Below are 17412 nucleotides of genomic sequence, written 5' to 3' on the forward strand. Positions count from 1 at the left end.
GGTGCTCACAGCTCTCCTGAATAGCAACTAAGTGAAAATAAGTCTGTCAAGTATCTTTGTTGTTCCCAAAAGGCTGACTGCATAACATTAACAAGAATCCCTCCAAACTTGAGTCCGCTGCTCAAGAAGTCTGTAAGTGGCGTAAACAGAGCTATTCATAAAGATGGGTGGTTAAAAAAAACAAGCTGCAAGAAAGGCAGACAGCACCATAGGACAGTCTTGGAAGGGAAGTCCCCAGGAGGGATGCACAACACACACACAGACACAGAAGAAGGAAGGAGGCAGTGAACTACAGTTCACTGAAGGCTGAACTTCAACCTTCCAATAGCTGAAAGTGACAAAAATACGAAGAGAGAGTGACCAAAAAAACTTAATAATTTTAACAAGCAAAGAATTATATGAAAGGATGTACACTGTATGAGAACCCAGAAGTAATATCCTGAAGAAGTGATATATATCACTGGCTTAAGCAAGTGAAATATAACACTGATGATGGCTATGGGCTGAACTTTTATGTGCTGCTCTGCCCTAGCCTTGACTGTCTACCTGCTAATTTTCTAGACCGTAAATTTCTGACAGTGGAACACTCGTACTTCAATCCACTAGTTCTGTTTTAAGTGCATACAAAACATTAACATGTATTCCAAAAGCATAAAAAACATCTTAAATCACAGTGCACCAGAAAACAATTGCCTAGTAGAAATGGCTCTGAGCAAGAGTTAACCTTCAACAGAAATATGCAGTAATTTTAGTTATTTTTTTTTTCTTCTGCAACGAGGACATTATTCCATCAAAATACTGCAGTCACAGAATGTCTCTATCTCTAAGTCCAGAAGCAGGAGAAAAATTCTTATAATACGTCTGAAGGACTATCTCATCCTTCTCACTATCAGCTTGAGAGTTTTAACACCCACAGACCTGAATTAGGCAGCTAGGTATGGTCTGGGGTGCACGCACAAGAAACAAGAGAAGCTTTCAGACTCACAGTCTTTTCATCAGTTCACACAGAAAGCAAAATAATTAGCATTTCCTTTTAGGTGCAGCACACAACAGGTACAGGTTCTGAGAGCCTGGTAACTTCAGTGTTTAAGACAAAGTATACACTCAGAGGCTTATGCACTTATAAAATCAAACAGTGGCTCTAGAAGACGTTTAAAGACTGTAATTTTTGAGCTTTGCACTGCAAAATAGGGTGTCAGGAAGAACCTGGATATTTAAGCCTTTTTGTGAAAGCCTCACACCTTCTTTCTGTAGGCTTTTTAAACTTTGATTATAATTAAAAAAAATAAATCTTAAATTATGTTTGGAAAAACACCAGAAGTTAAACTTTCAGATTAGTTATATCACCCTTCCGTGCACACTGAAAATCATTAAGAAACCACAACCTGCAGTTGCAACTGAAGTTAACACCACACAGCCACAAAAAATACATAACTGTTGACATGAACACAAGCGCAACATGACCGAAAGACAGAAACAAAACAAAGCCACATAGGAAAGGCAAATTTGTTCTTATCAAGACAATTCATCACTGTTTCTCCCCTTCCTCCGTGCTTCTCTAAGCAACATGAAATAGCCAAATTTTGTATAGCAATTAATGTAGTAAAGCAGTACAAAGTTTCTAAGAGATTTCACTACAAAAAGCTGTAGGTAGCAAGCTCAGTATACAAAAAAGTTCTCATACACTGTCAGTGTTAAACTAAAGGTACCAACATATCTTATAATAGCCTAAAGCCCCAAGGAACATTCCAGCAGTGCAAAACATCTTACTAGCCATGACAGAAAGATCAAGTCGACCTCCTGACAGAACCAGGATATTCTGAACATATAAGTTGCTGAGTTCTTTTGGGCAAGAAGAATCTCTAGGATTCAGTGAAGATCAATTGAACTTTCACAGATGATAACAAATCAGAATATCCTTTCACCAGTAATGGAACGATGTCCCATAGACCTCATATATTTAAGGACATGAGGAACAAGTAATATAAGGAAAACAGGGTAATGACAGTCAGAATTAATGTCTTGGTTTTTTCCTCCCAGATCAAGAGAAACAAGCATTTTCTAGAAGAAGGCGGAGATTGCCCTTATTTGATGAATAAGTCCATCTTCTATGCCTAGTCATCTAAAATATTACAATTCTGCTATTCTCTTCAGTAAAAATTCATCAAGACATATTTAAAAGAAGAAAAAAAACCCTGAGCCCCTAATAGCATCATAAATTATAAGATGCAAGACACGCTTTATCACTTTTAGTTCATATTGACAAAAATTTAGAAAATAAATGAAATATTACAGACAATACAACTCCACTGTAATAACTACAAGCCCATAATCCTAAAAAAAAAACAAGAATGAAAACTAAGCATATTAATATTCTCTATCTTAACTCCAGAATTAACTTCATGGAGGAGGAATTCAAAGTTGGATCTGTTTTTGTTACAGTGTATCGTCATAGTACCTCAATCCAGTGCACAGAAGACCAAGTAATCAACACCTCTTTGCCTGGATTACTCAGATCCCCCAACAATTTGAGCTTTTGCTCAAGCCAAAGACACACACTACTGGGTCCTGATTCTAGCTGTCACTACAATAAATGGACTATCCCTCTGTAGCCTACTCTAGAACAAAAATTTTTTTCAATAACTAATGAGAGAGTAGCTTTGGAACAGAAAAGCAAAGGAAACACAAGATGCGAAAGGTAAATTGGAAAGACTACTCCCTTCTCTACAACCAAGAAATACTTTAGGGATACATGAAAATCACATAAAGGGGATTCATATTATTTTGGGAAAAGGAAGCTGCAGCAGTCAGAGGCATGCCTATGTATCAAAGCAGATGCTTCTTGCAGAAAGACATGTAAACTCTTTCTCCAAATCAGACAATAAAACAGATGATCGTGTAGACCTCTGGAGGAAGCCTCACCAAAGTTTCATAAAGAATGAAGGAATAGCCAAGAGCATCAGCATCTTATTGATGTGGTCAGTCAAATGGTAGATTTCTGAAGCCCCTGTGAACACAAATACTAGTCAGCGCAATATTCGGGCAAATTGTGGAAAAGTTAAAGCAATTATTCAATAGGTAATGCCTCACTTTAAATGTGCACACATATGTAGACACAGCCATATACTATATAGTTTCTGCAAAATTTTCGCATAAAAGTGAACACTTACACCATTAAACAAAGGAGACTGTGCAGAAATACCATGAACTCAACCTGCAACCAGTCTCAAGAGAAATCTTTTGTTATACAGCAGTGTTAATGAAATCAAGAAGGCCATTCATGAAGAACAAAGTCTGTAGTCTGGAACTTCTGTAACAGTCTACCTTGTGATTTCCCTGAGAATTCTCAAGAGAAAACATCACGTCAGCTAACCAAAACAGAACGAAAAACCAAGTCAGCAGTGTGGCACATCTTATTCCCTCAGTTGCAAGGCTTCAGCTTGCTGCTGCTATAGATCTTCAGGCACTTATCTTCTGGAAATAAGTCCTAGGCCATTCTTACTCTTAATAACATGGCTGATATATACTTACTTTCACTAGAACGCAACAAGAATTCTCCAGAAAAAACCAAACCAAAATCTCCTTTATTAATTTCAGATTAAAATTTACTAATCTGATACTGTGCAAAAGAGGCCACAATCGAATGTTACCCGAGGAAAACGAATTCTTCCACTGACGTTCATCTCAACAACATTTCAGCTCTAGAAAAGAGGCCGGTCAGCAAAACAGACCTCAGGAACAGAGGGCTAAAAAGCAGATCCCTTCAGGATGTGAATGGTTATTAGAGCCAATCCAGCAACTGCAAGAAGTTCTTTAAAACCAAGAGCTTAGGTGTATTAGCATAGGCATATTGCAGCAAAAAAATTATTTTCAGTACAGCCAGCGTCAGGGAAAAGAAGGGAAAAGAAGGGAAAAGAAGGGAAAAGAAGGGAAAAGAAGGGAAAAGAAGGGAAAAGAAGGGAAAAGAAAAAAGAACTTCTAATCGGCAAAGCCCTGTGTGTGTCAAAGCGGGGACACAGCAAAGGCCGTGTGCAGGGTCGCTCAGGGAGGGAAGGTAACTGTAGGTCTCACAGAAGCCTCACACACCGCCACGGGCTCTGTCCCGCCGGGGCGGCGGCCCAGCGCCCAGGTCGCGGCGGCAGGGTCTCCGGGCTGCGACAGACCCCTCGTCCACAGCCGGCCCTCCCGCCCGCTCCCCTCAGCCCTGCGGGGGTAACAGGACGGCCCGTCCCGCCTTACTCCTGCACCACCCCGCCAGTACCTGTCTGCCAGCGCCGCCAACCCACTTCCGCCCGCACCGAGCGTGCGCGGGCGGCCCGCGCATGCGCACCGGCGGCGGCGGAGGCCACCCCGCCCGTTGGCCCGCCGGGGGCGGAGCGAGCATGTGCTGTGCGGTGGCGGGAAGACCCCTGTGCCCGCGGCGGCCGGGTGGGCACAGGGCGGGTAGGGCTGGCGGAGGGGACGGCGGCAGCGGAGGGAAAGGCGGGGGAAACGAAGTGTCCCCTCGGCCGAGGCCCGCCGCCCCGCGGCGAGGCGGTGAGGCCTGTCAGCGGCCATCTCGGTGCCGGCCCGGTGTGCCGGCCTGGTGTGCCGGCCTTCCCCCGCCTCCGCTCGGGCTGCCGGCGGGTTGGGGACGTTCCCGCCGAGGCAGCGCCCTCTGCCAGCCCTCTTGGGAAGGGGTGGCCAGTGCCCTCAGGGACCGGTCCGATGGTGGATGCCGCCCCCCGGTTCAGGCGCAGTTTAGCGTTGTCACCTGCAGAGGGATAAAAAATATGGGGGAAAAACCCCCGCCGCTTGCTGGTGGTGTTTCAGTGGCAGGAGGCATCAGGCCAGGCTTTGAAAAGCCTGACAGTTCGTCACTGTCAGAGACACAGGGTCCCGCGGGCTCGCTGATGTTTGGATGCTGCAGGTTGATGCATGCCAAGATCCCATTTGCGTTGGTTGCCAATTTGAAACTGCAGCATACATGGCTCAACATCGCAACAGCGAGGCTTCTTCCTTCAGAGACTTTGGCTTTATCTCTCCCGTACCTCAGAGATGTGTCATCTGCCAGCCTGTGCTCGCCTGTGCCAGCCTCTGCTGTCCTGGATATCTGGGACAGCTTTCCTTGGCGACTTTAAAAAAGCCCCACTGGAAATCATTATTTGCTTTCTTGGCCTTTAACTCTTTTCCTTCACAACCCTCCCTCTATTTTGGAACTGTTATAGTTAAGTCTCTGAAATGTTTTAGTTACACTTTGAATTCAAATTCAATTCAAGAATTGGAACTTAAATGCATCCATGTTCAAGAAGCCTCTGGAGAAGAACTCATTGGCATTTATGTTTTGTAGTCATTTTCATTGTTGACAACCTTTTCTGGAGCAGTTTTCTTTGATCATCAGTGTTTTCAATTAATTTTAGTCCTATACCTTACATCGGGCATTAATGTGGCATGCTTATTTATAAGCAAAAACATGATTAAGACCTTATTATACAGGCATGATGAAAATAGCCCACAGTCAGAGCTAAGATGGAGCTGTGAATTTGAGCACACCTCATTACCTGGAGGACTAACGATCTGGCCATCTGAAGAGGCAGCTACAGCAGAGCAGATAGGTTGAGAAAGATGAGCATCACTTGGCCACGTCCTTTGTTTCCATCAAAAGGTTTGGAGAAATCATCTTATTTTCAGACTATTCAGTTCTGTCATGTGAGTATTTCTGGTGGTATATTTTAAGTCCTGTCTTATGACCTCTATTTTTAAATGTACATTTTGAAAACAACAGTATTGATCACAGTTAAAACTTTATTATCAAAAAAAGTTGATAAAACAGTGAATGACACAATCATGAATGAAACATTTTTATAGCCTTTTGTCAGTGAGTCAGAAAAACTGGAAAATTTGAAAGAGTGCGAAGTGAGGGAATTCTGCTTTAACCCACCGATGCACTTCTCTGTTCTGTTCTGTTTCTTTTTTTCATGTCTGTAAAAGATCTGCTTAGCAATTATAATTGTTGAAGTGAAATCACGGAAAGCTTATACATTATAGATGAATTAAATTAAAATCATTTGGAAACAGCAAGTTGCACTCCTGAGTAATTTAAATGGTTACTTGATCTTCTCTTCTTACTTCTGTCATCTTTTGCTGCTTCAGTTCCCAGCTACCTTTTCTAAATTTGCTATTGAATTCTTTTATAAAGTCAACTGAAACCTAGAGGAATTTGAGTTTTGTATGTGCTACCCTGTATATAATTAAAAGAGAAGAATAAAGGAGATGTATATAAGCAGAATTTTGATAAAAAAGATAGATCCCACTTCAAATGTCCCCCTGCTTCCTTCTTCTTCCTCCAGCTTTATATGCTGAGCATGACATCACATGGTATGGAATATCCCTTTGGTCAGTTGGGGTCTGTGTCCCCCTGCCTGTGTCCCCTCCCAACTTTTTGTGCACCCCCAGACTACTCACTGGCGGGGCGGTGTGAGGAGCAGAAAAGGCCCTGACTGCCCAGCAACAACCAAAAGCACCAGTGTGCTACCAACACCGTTCTCATCCCCAATCCAAAACACAGCACTAACCCAGCTGCCAGAAAGAAAGTCAACCCCATCCCAGCTGAAACCATGACAGTGTCATAGTAGAAAACAGCACCTCTACAGAGGGGAAGAAAATCACCACAAAACCACCAAAAACCAGAATTCTGTCCTTGGCAGTGGTGTGCTGCGTGACGTCCAATAAATCGTGTTTAAAGCTTTCACTACTAAATGAAAGTTCATAGATAAACAACAACATGGTAGCCATGTTTCTTGAACTTGTGTTTTGAAATGGGAGGTTGCAAAGAGGTAATTAATTGATGTCCGTGTTCCTAACCAGTTTAGGAATTCTTGAAACTTCCAAATACAGCTGAAATTTGGATCCCGCTGAAAGTAAAGAAAACTTTCCATTCACTTCAGCAAGACCAAAACTTCCTCCTGTGCAGCGAAAATATATGTAACTTAAGACATCGAATCAAAGCTTTCAGAAATAGAAGCCTTATACATTAAATCACTACCTAGTCACAGGAGCTACTGAAGACTGTTCTCTTAATGAGGCGGGAAACTGAATAGGTGTTTGGGAAACTAGCCTCAAGCTCATGTTTTTTCAAATTTTTGAAGCCATTTGAACATGCTGGGCAAGATTTTCAAATGCGTTTTGCAAAACTCTCATTGCAATGGCAGTCAAGTCTATAAGCAATATTGAAAAATCTGTTTGACCTTATTTTCCCCTAATATGTTAGTAAACAATAGCCAGAGAATTGTCCTATAGGAATACAGACTATTTCCATTAGCAGCTGTCTTGGTATAACGTTTTCTAAGTTCAGCACGAGACGTCTTGTAGGTTGTTGGTACAATGTTAAATGTGAAGTATATACTCAGATTCTAAATAATGCAGCGCTCAAAAAGGATCGGCTTTCATTTCATTTGACAGCTATTGTAAAACTACTTCCAAATACCTCCACAGCCGAAGGCAACCCTTTTCTACTCCTTTAATTTTGCTTTGATGACAGCACTTGATTTTTTAGTAGATTTTTATGGATACAGGCCAAATTCAGTCAGTTACGGGTCAGAGATCGGTTGCAGTACATCTGAAATGATGTGTTGCTTGTTACGAGTTGATAGGCTAATAGAAGTTAAAAACCCAGATTTATTAAAATTACTGAAATGATTACAGTATAAATGTTTAATCATTTCTAGATGATTTCCAAGAATGCATTTTTACTAATTGCAGCTTTATAAACATAGTTCATGTGCAATGAATCAGTAAGAAATCATGATTATAGCATGCTTCTCACTACAGAGTGCTTGCCTAAATTATTTTCCTTCTGTCAAGGACAGCCAGGTCCATGGGGTTTTGTTGTCACTGGTGGCAAATCTGAAATGCTGAGGACAGAATTAGAGTCTTTTGAAATAAATGTATATGAAGTAACAAAATGAGTAATTCTTCATTATTTGTATTATATTAGTGTTCTATGTAATTGAAGCTCACTTACATGGATATAGCTTATGTGGATGTAAAAATAAATAGAACATACATTTAATGTAATGGGTACATTATGACAATTTAAGAAGCAAGATTTGCAGAGGAGGATAAAACTTTTATTAGACCAAAGTATGTACATTAAAGTTGTACAAGTTATACGATAGCAGTGGAACACTTTCACAGACTATTGCTGGTATTTCAGCAGCTCACTCAGAGCAGATTCATGACTGGCTCCCTGACCAGAAGAAGCCAGGATTAAATAACTCACTAATGGAGTAGGGGGTGAAGAAAGACTCGTTCTAGGCAGGAGGCAATTTTGTCCTATATTTAGGGGATAAGGAAAAGAAGTGGGAGAGGATCCAGGGAAAAGCAAGAGACTGAATGTAGGCAGAGGTGTGAAGAAGGTCTCCGCTATTGTGATTCTGGAGACATCTTTGCTTGTGGCAATTCTGTGGTTCAGCAATTCTAAAATATGTCTGAAAATGTCCAAGTTTTGTTTGTAAAAGAAGGTGATATATGATACATGAAGTCTCTCACAAAGGAATAGCTCTTGTATTACTGGGGTTTTGAGCATTAGTAAGACAGATGTTAATAGACTATAAAGAGTTATTACAGTGTAAATTTTGGAACCTGACCCAAAGCTGTTTGAAGTCAATGTTAGTCTTTCCATTGGTTTCAAGGGTTTCCTATTCATCGAATGATCACAGATACTGTAGATTAGGTTTTTGTTTGCCAGTATTAAGTCTACTTCTTTGTTTAAAATGAGACATTTTTCTTTTCTAAATTTATTGCACTCATTAAATATGCTTGCTCTGTGGTTGTGTTCTTAGCTAATTTGCTTAGCAATAGGATTTTATTTTCTAATGAGGCAGCTACCCAAAAGCCTTCTGTAGAAATGAACAATAATGAATATTAGTTATCTCTTTCCATAGTAGTTTTTCTGTGTTTTAAATGAAATACTCCATAGCCCTAAGCATGTTGGAATATTGTTCTTTATTCAAAAACCTCAGCTGTCTGACTAGGTATAGAAGTTTGTGCTTCCTGCACTGATGATTATAAGCTTATACTGGCTAAGAAGGCTACTGCAAAAATAAATCTAATTTATATATTTTCCCAAGGAGCTGATGTGTTCGTGTGAGACATGTCCTGGGAGTAAGATAATGAAAAGAAACCCCCACACTTCAGAAGCACTGAATCTTTTCTTTTGTTGCAAACACAGGAACAAAACCAGGAGCATCTTAAGACATTTCCGCAAGAAAAGTACAACATTCATAGGTACAAGGTAATTAAAAGCAAAATGGCATCACTGAGGTGTTTAATCTTTTAAGTGCTTGTACTTAATGTCGGAGCATTTGTTTGCATGTCCATTCCTTGCAAGTGAATTTCAGTAAGTGCTTCAGTTGTAGACAACGGCAGACAGGAACCTAGGCATATATTTTCAAGGAAGTCATTAAAAGAACTTATTAAAGGGTGCAATTGTGTGAGCACAGATAAATAGAACTATTTCTATAAGAGCTATTTAAGTATTACTTGTAAAATAGTAAAGTGTTTCTTGCTCTGTTATTTTCATTAACTGAAGCAACTGCTTTTCTGTCATATACACTAAAACCTGAGAATTTTTTTTCTGATTTTTTAAATAGCATTCCTTATTAACCAGTTTATTTGGAAAATTCAACTTCAATTTCAGGAATGAAAGTCTAACTATGGTTATTATCACAGGCATCATTGTCCCCCCTGTGGAAATCAACAGATGCCATCATGAACTGGAATCCTTTTGTGTTTAACAATGCGATGGCGAACAAAAAAGCCATTCTCCACCCTGCTAGGTTTACAGTCAAAATACACTGAGACAATTAGAACTGGAGTTAATTTATAATGTAGTGAGGTACTTACTTTGAAACCAAAAAATACAATGGGAAGCAAGAGGAGACTTGGGAAGAAATGTTACTGGGAAGCCTATTCCTATTAAGTTACTTAGCTTTCACTAGTGTGATAATGGTGTCAGTTTGCTAGACATCATTGCATTCTCCAGCCTGGAAAAAACTTCAATACATAAAATGAATTATAATTTAAGAAAACCCAGACTTTTTGATATATATCAAATACCCTAAAAGTACAAAAAGTGTTTGTTCTTTTTCTTGAAAAATCTTTGTCGCTTAGGGCTCAATTCTGATAATTCTATCTTCGTGGACTGTAGTGGGATTATTCAAAATGTATTTCTCTCTGTTTTTCTCCTGCTTTTTTACATTCTCACTTTGGCTTTGCATCCGTGTATTTTTTTTTTAATCATATATTTCTTATGTCTTTTGGTAAGATGAAAGTAGAAGGAAAATTAAATGGAAATCAAAACTAAGTAAATAAAGGAAGGGAAAGACCTGTGGCTTAAATAGAATGACTTTATCACTGGTTACATTCACCTCCTGTCCTGAGATATCCCAAATGTTTGTATCCTTAATTCAGGTTTTAACTCAAAGGGCCTTATGTGGTTTTGGATACCCCGAAGCTAAAGCGTTGGGCATCCAGTGCTCTTAACCTCTTTAGCGTCAGTGAAGCTGAATAGAAGTTGTCCTACCATGAAAGACAGACCACCTTATTTTAAAACTTTTATAACTTTGAAGATGTTCGTCTTTAGTCTTCCAAACATTTACATCGGTTTATTTTCTTAGGCTGGATGATTATTTTTTGAAGCTTCTGTATTACAGAAAAACAGAAACAGCATTTTCAGAAACGTGGTAAGCAAACAGGTTTTTTACATTTGGAAATAGCCAAAATATTCAGACTGAGTCAAAATATGCTACTTGTTTTTTTGACCATGACTAAAATGAAAAAGTGTCCCTCGGCAACTGGATAAGGGGGAAGGAAGCAGAGGAAAAACTTCTGACCTCTGTGATAGTATCTGATATAAGAGTTTAGTAATGATTTTGCACTCATCTTTACTTCTAGAGTTTCCTTAACTCAAGAGTGCTTGTGATTTCATTCATTACTGGCCACATTTTTTGAGTGCACCTGTGCGGTACTTGATTTCTTACATTCTTGTGGATTCCTATGGGAGTTAAAGCCACATGGAATTTTGCAGAAATAAGGATTCTTCAGCTGTGTTAAGACCTTATTTAAAAGACTACTGAGCTCTTGAGAGGTACTGCATGAGCTCAATTTCCATAAAAGTGTCAGAACAGATATTCAGGACCTCCAGAATTATGAGAATATGCTGGCAACCTTGGCAGTGGAGTTGTTGCCTTGGTCTCTAAAATATAGCACAACTGGGGAGCGTGGTAATCTGAAGAAAGACTCCTAAATAATGTCAAATACTGAAGATGTCAGTTCTTTGTTGTACTACAAAAGCATTTTGTCAAATTGAAGAAAATGGTTTTAAAACATAAGATGCAGTCAGCAGGGACAAGCAAAAGATACTGCACTTAAGCAAAAATCGTCAACTGCATAAATGCGTGAGGGTAGACAACAGGCTAAGTGGCAGTTCTTTAGAGAAAAAAGGAACGAATCTCAAGCTGATTATGAGTCAGCCATGTCATTCTGTTCTGAAAAAGAACAAATGACATAGATAACCTGTAAGATACATAAAATAACCTTTCTGTTCAAGAGCTCTGATAAGCTGCAGTAATGTGTTCAGTTTCTGTCATAAAAATTCAAGAAAAACATAGGTCAGTTGGAGAGGTTCTGAAGGACATCAGCAAAAATGATGAAAGGCCTAGGAAACATGACCTCCAAAGATGGACGGAAAGACCTGGGGTTATTTAGCCTGAAGTCAAGAGTGTGTTTTTCTCATGTGGAGTCATGTGGTATATAAAAATTAGAAACAAAGAAGAAATAATTATTTTTGTGTGTCCATGGTACATAGGAGAAGAAGTAATAAGCTAAAATTCCAAAATTACTTATTCATGTTAGACAATAGGACAGACTTTCTGACCAAAAAAAAAAAATATTGTTGAGACGTGGAATAATTTTCCTGAAATCTGCATAACTGAATGGATTTTTTTGGACCAGGTTAATAAAATATTTAGTTTAACTAGCTGATCTGTCTCAGAGTAAATGAATGGATAAGATACATTCTGAAGGTCATTTCAACTCTGTTCTATAAGATTTGGTATGAAACTTTTACTTACTTTAAATTTATTCACTTCTTAAAGCTCTATTTTTCTGTTAGATGGCATTATTCTAAGCTGTTTATGTGAACCCAAAGATATCACTAGCCAAGGATGGAAGTCAGTTCATATGCAGACTGTGAAATGAATATTTACATTTTGTTGCTTTTTTGTGGCTTAGTATATGTTTGTTGTATTTGGTTGGATGTGGTTAATACATGCTTAAAAGCGATCATTTAGTTTTATTATACACAATCTTGCATGATTGTTCATTGCCACGTTTTCATGCCGCATTAGTTCTTTGTTCTTTTTTGAATATTGACAGTGTCATTCCGTTTTGTGGTTTGTGTGTATTAATATTATTGGTTTAATTGTTGTCTTTTAGATAACTCATAAAAATCTAAGAATTGCTAAGTGGTTTCAAAAATAAATTTTTAATTTTATTTGATAATTTGATTAGTAGCAAAAAGGAATAAACATTGTAAACAGTGTTTTCTGATATATCATAATTACGTGTGCGTTCAACTGAATTGACTAAAACGAGGTGCTCAACCAAGCATCTAATTATTTTGAAAAATTGCAGTTGGATGCTGCATTTGCACTGAATATAGACAAAGGTTCCTGGTACTGATTTCCGCATCTTTAAGAAAGCAGTCAAGCATGAAGGAGCATAATAGTACACCAAATTTGGAGCTTGCAACTCTTGCTAATACAAATAGTCTTTTCTTAGAGGAGAAGGTCAGTTTATTGGCATATGATTATTAATGTTGATATTATATATAGCTGTAGAGAGGATGTCCAAGATGGCATTTCCTAGAAAAACAGGACATTTTTCCAAGAAGACACATTAGGAAGAGTCATGTAGATCATGTTTGTCTTAACCTTGGTGAATACGAGTATTTCTTTTCTAGTTTCATGTGAACCTTTTGTGTGATTCTGTTCACAGGGCAACATTACAATTGATCAAACTCTATGTATCTGAATACGTCTTCTCAAATGTGAAGCTATCTCTGAATTATTTACGGTAGTGAGGATTGCAGGAGTTTTAGCTTCTCTGTGGCTTAGACAGGTGGATTTTGCTAAATGAACTTCATTTCTTTTTAAGAGTAGGGACTACTGAAAAGGGCAGCAGCTTTACCAAAAAGATAATTACCAAAAAAGTCTGTGGTGGGTTGGTCCTGGCTGGCAGCCAAGCACCCACCCAGCTGCTCTCTCACTCTCCCCACCTCCAGCATGACAGAGGAGAAAACAGACCAGGAGCGAGACAGCTCATGGGTCGAAAGACAAGGAGGTCACCTGGTGACCAGTTACTGTGGCAGGCAGAATAGACTCGACTTGGGGAAATTAATTTATTTCAAATTAATATAAATATTTAATTACTTTTTCAGGCATTAAGAAACAGAAAACAAACCAAGGAAAAAGCATTAAAACATTTAGGGAAAACACACCGCTTCTTTTCCCCGGCTCGACTTCACATCAGACACGTCTCCTCCCACCTTGTTATGGCCACAGGTTACACTGAGTGCCTTCAGTGAAGCAAGGAATAGCAGTGGTGGAGGGCTGGTGGTGATGTTTGCAGTCAGGACATAGTGGTTTCTGTTTGTTGCTCCTTCTTTGCTCTTTTCCTCGGCTCTGGCATGGGTCTTCCATGGGCTGTGTCCCTTTGGGAATGTCTGCTCTGCCATGGAGCACCTCCTGCCCCTCTGACCTCACTGTTCTTTTGCTGTTTCCCTCTGATTCCCTCCTCCTATCTCTGTTCCCTCATTCTCTCCATGTTCTTTCTTCCTCTCTATGGAGTTTTCTGTCCTTTCTTAAATACATTTTCACAGAGGCAACACTGACTTCACTTTGGCCAGCGGTGAGTCCAGAGCCATCTGGAACTGACTGTGTCTGTCACAGGACAGCCCCTGACCTTCTTCCATAGAGGCCACCCCTGCCCACTATCAAAACCTTGCCACATCGACACAGAAACTTTTATCCATATTGCTTTTTCAGACAGAAAATCCAGATCCCATCATCACTCTTTAAGAACCAAATAGAATCATCAGGAATTTGAATTTATGCATGCTCTCATCAGCTTTCTTCATTCTTTTTTTCTCAGCCTGCCTCACGGCTTTTAGTTTAAACAAATAATATATGAAATGTTTATTTTATAGCGATTAGTCTCACTTACGTGATATTCAACAGATATTGCTATGCATTGACAAAGATAATTTATCATTTATATTGACATACAGCTCTAAATTTCTCTCAGGGTGGGCAACTTTTATTCTTATTTATTAGGTTTGTTACTGTAGCAAGTAGGAGCTTTATCAGGCGCTAACATCACATTGTCCTGAAGAGAACAACAGCAGCTGACAGTAAGTGCTTTAAACCAGCGGAAGACAAGAGAAGGCCAGCGAGGTAATAAGGTCAGCCTGATGAGAGGTAGTTTTAGCACAGCAGCAGATTAAGCGTTGCCAAGGTCAGCAGTCCAATTTCTTAGTGAGTCATCTGTCCATTTTCCTGTTGGTCTGATAGAAGCAGGTCTCCACGTGCGAGAAAAAGTCAAGAGGGAAAAAAAAGCCAGAAGGCATGAACTGTGGTGGACAAGATTTTAAAAAAAGGATCATAATGAAGTGTGTAGGTCATTACCTTCATTGGAGAAATATCCAATAACCATTCCAGAGGATTCAGATATCCCGTAGCTAGTGTATTTGGCTAAATGATGGTAGAAATCACAAACAGAGATAATTTAAAAAGGAAAAAAAAAAAGGACTGCAGTAGTGATTAAAGGTAATTACTTTGTACATCTCTTAAGCTCTGAAAATGCCATCGCTGCCTATTAACTCTGCCTTTTTTCTCATCTACGCTTCTTCATAGTAGTTTCATAAAACTCTTGGGATCAGAAGAAGAAAACAAGGAGATGAAGGTTTCTGTACTCTCTGGGCCAGTGCCTCTGCCCTCTATGGAGAGGGTTTTCTACAGAGTTTTCTTAGGACAGTGGTACTGCAATTTGTCATATCTCACAAATGTGAAGATGCAGAGATGACAATCATGAAGTTCATAGGCAAGATAATAGTAAGACATTGATTAATTGGTAGTCTGTTTACTACCATAATCTCACTCTAAACTTAATAATCACCGAAATACAGAGTGATTTCCTACATGATGTGCTTGCAAAACAAGGTATCACGCACTGTTCAGAATACTAAAAATCTTCCTTTCTTATATAGATGTCAGGAATCAGATTGTTCTGGAAATGTTTATCAGGTGGAAATTTTATCAGTCACGCCTCCAATGATAACATACGACAGAGCATAGCTTTCACTGATATCAACAGGTGTTGCATGTAACCATCTGAGAATTTATGTGGACTCTATATAGAGTGACATTCCAGAAATTAGTAGATATTTATGTAAAGTCATGAACAATCCTTATATGAATTATTTAACTGTCATAGGCATATCTACAAAAAAAACCAAACCAAAACAAAAACCATGAAAAAACAGGTGATATGAAGAACTGAAATGGAAAACAAGATAGAAAAGGAACAGGACAAGAAAAAAGAAGGCTATAAAACCAATAAAAGATACATTTAACATTTTACTATCTGTCCAGAAATCTATAACTTGCTGTAAATCTATACCATCTCCCTTAGGGCAAAAACTAAGATGACTGAGAATTCCAAGAAAGGGGAAACTAACATTTAGGTCTTAGATTTATTGATAAATGACTAAGGAGAAAGTATCCCTAAAGTAGACTTTAAAATTTTGTAAGGCTCTTATAAAAGCCAAAGGATGTCAGCTATTGGTGGGTCTTGTGAAAAATCAGAGCTTATCAGGTGGGGCTGTGAGTCTGCCATAATGCTTTTCCTTTAAATCAATGTGGTGATAATGGTACTCTTTTTAAATACTGCTGAAAATTGTTCACAATTTTCCACAAAAAGGGGAAACATCCTCAGAAAGTAAGAATGAGTAGCTGCCATTGGCTGTTACAACTGTAAGAACAGGAAAACAGTCTGGAAAAATAAAAATTGATCTGAAAGAATAGAAAACGTAATCATCTATTGGCTGTTACAGGTTAAAAATAAAAATTAACTGCACCTGTTGGATGCTCAAAGTGGTGGTTGTCCTATGCTCTCTTATGTCTCTATGATTTAAAAATGAGTTAATGTTTACACAAAATGGAGCCTCTCACTAAGAACTACTCATACTGTATATATTTTTTTCTTCCCTAAACAGGCTGAATTTTCCACACAAACTTTCTATGAGATCTTGGACTCTTGCTGGGGATGCCTGGCTGACTCCAGACTCTGTGACATGGATCATCTTTGCAGTGAGACTCCATCTGTTGTTCTGTTGGTCCCCCTCTAGGACCACACTTCTGAGGTCGGTTCAGTTTGTCCTCCCACCTCTGGGATGGTTGGTTCACCCTCTGGAGTGGTCTACCTCCTTCTGAAATCTGTCTAATTTTCTTGATACAGGTATTATATAGCCATAAAAGTAATTTTCATAAGTATACGAATATGAATGTTACATTGTTGATAAATTTTCTTCACTAATGATGTTTCTAGTAACCAGTAATAGTATATACCTACTTGGTTATTGCTGTTATTGGCTGTTGCTATTATATTGATTTTTGCTATACAATTAATTCTTGCTATACAATTAATTCTTGATATACCATTGATTGCTGCTATTACTGTTTGTTACTATTATTGATTGGTGCCATACCATGGACTGATACTGTATTACTGATTGCTGATAATAATTTGTAATAGCTCAATACTCATGTATATATTTTTTTCTTTATTAATCGTAGGTATACTGGCTAGTGGTGATTTTTGTGGTACTTGTGGTAATCTGTGATAAAGTAAAGTAAAGAAATTTAGAGGACAAAGCCTCCATGTCCTTGTCTATTATGGAACCCTAAGAACTCATGGTCACAATCTATACATACCTGAAGACTGGGTAACCCTTTAGGTTGTGACAGATGACTGGCTTGGAGGATGAGGGGAGAAGAGTTTTTTCTCAAGTTGGTAAGGCTATCGGCTCTATTTCTTATAACAGCTTGTCTCCGAGGCCAAGGTGATTAAGTACAGGCTAGATAAGTGGATAGTGAAGTAGGCTAAAGACTGGCTGAGGCGCTGGGCTCAAAGGGTTGCAGTCATCAGGACAAAGCTCTGCTGGAGGATAGTTAATAGTGGTGTGCCCCAGGAGTTGATACTGGGGCCAATACATCTTCATTAATGGCCTAGACAATGGGACAGAGTGCACCCTCAGCGAGTTTGAATATGATGCAGAACTGGGCGGAGCAGCTGATGGTTGTACTACCTACG

The 17412-nt window shown here is 39.0% G+C and overlaps 1 protein-coding gene and 1 long non-coding RNA gene across 3 annotated transcripts in view; one reads left to right on the top strand and one right to left on the bottom strand.

Annotated features, from left to right (window-relative positions):
• POT1 (protection of telomeres 1) overlaps window positions 1-4310 on the bottom strand; it is a 75427-nt gene extending 71117 nt beyond the window's left edge. Inside the window, exons 1-2 of one of the 2 annotated variants that reach the window (XM_063323307.1) lie at window positions 4262-4310; window positions 2923-3007 (exon numbers count right to left, since the gene is read on the bottom strand). The gene's annotated coding sequence lies outside the window, so the exon portion shown is untranslated. The remainder of the gene's footprint in view (window positions 1-2922; window positions 3008-4261) is intronic. The other variant, XM_063323308.1, reaches the window with a different exon arrangement.
• A 270-nt stretch (window positions 4311-4580) lies between these two features.
• Window positions 4581-16951, top strand: LOC134510995 (uncharacterized). The gene is made up of 3 exons (XR_010069767.1): window positions 4581-5688; window positions 9111-9274; window positions 16316-16951. It is a non-coding gene; the product is annotated as an uncharacterized LOC134510995 (long non-coding RNA).
• Window positions 16952-17412: the final 461 nt, after the last annotated feature.

Source organism: Chroicocephalus ridibundus, chromosome 1 (assembly GCF_963924245.1).
Source record: "Chroicocephalus ridibundus chromosome 1, bChrRid1.1, whole genome shotgun sequence".
Classification (NCBI taxonomy): Eukaryota; Metazoa; Chordata; class Aves; order Charadriiformes; family Laridae; genus Chroicocephalus; species Chroicocephalus ridibundus.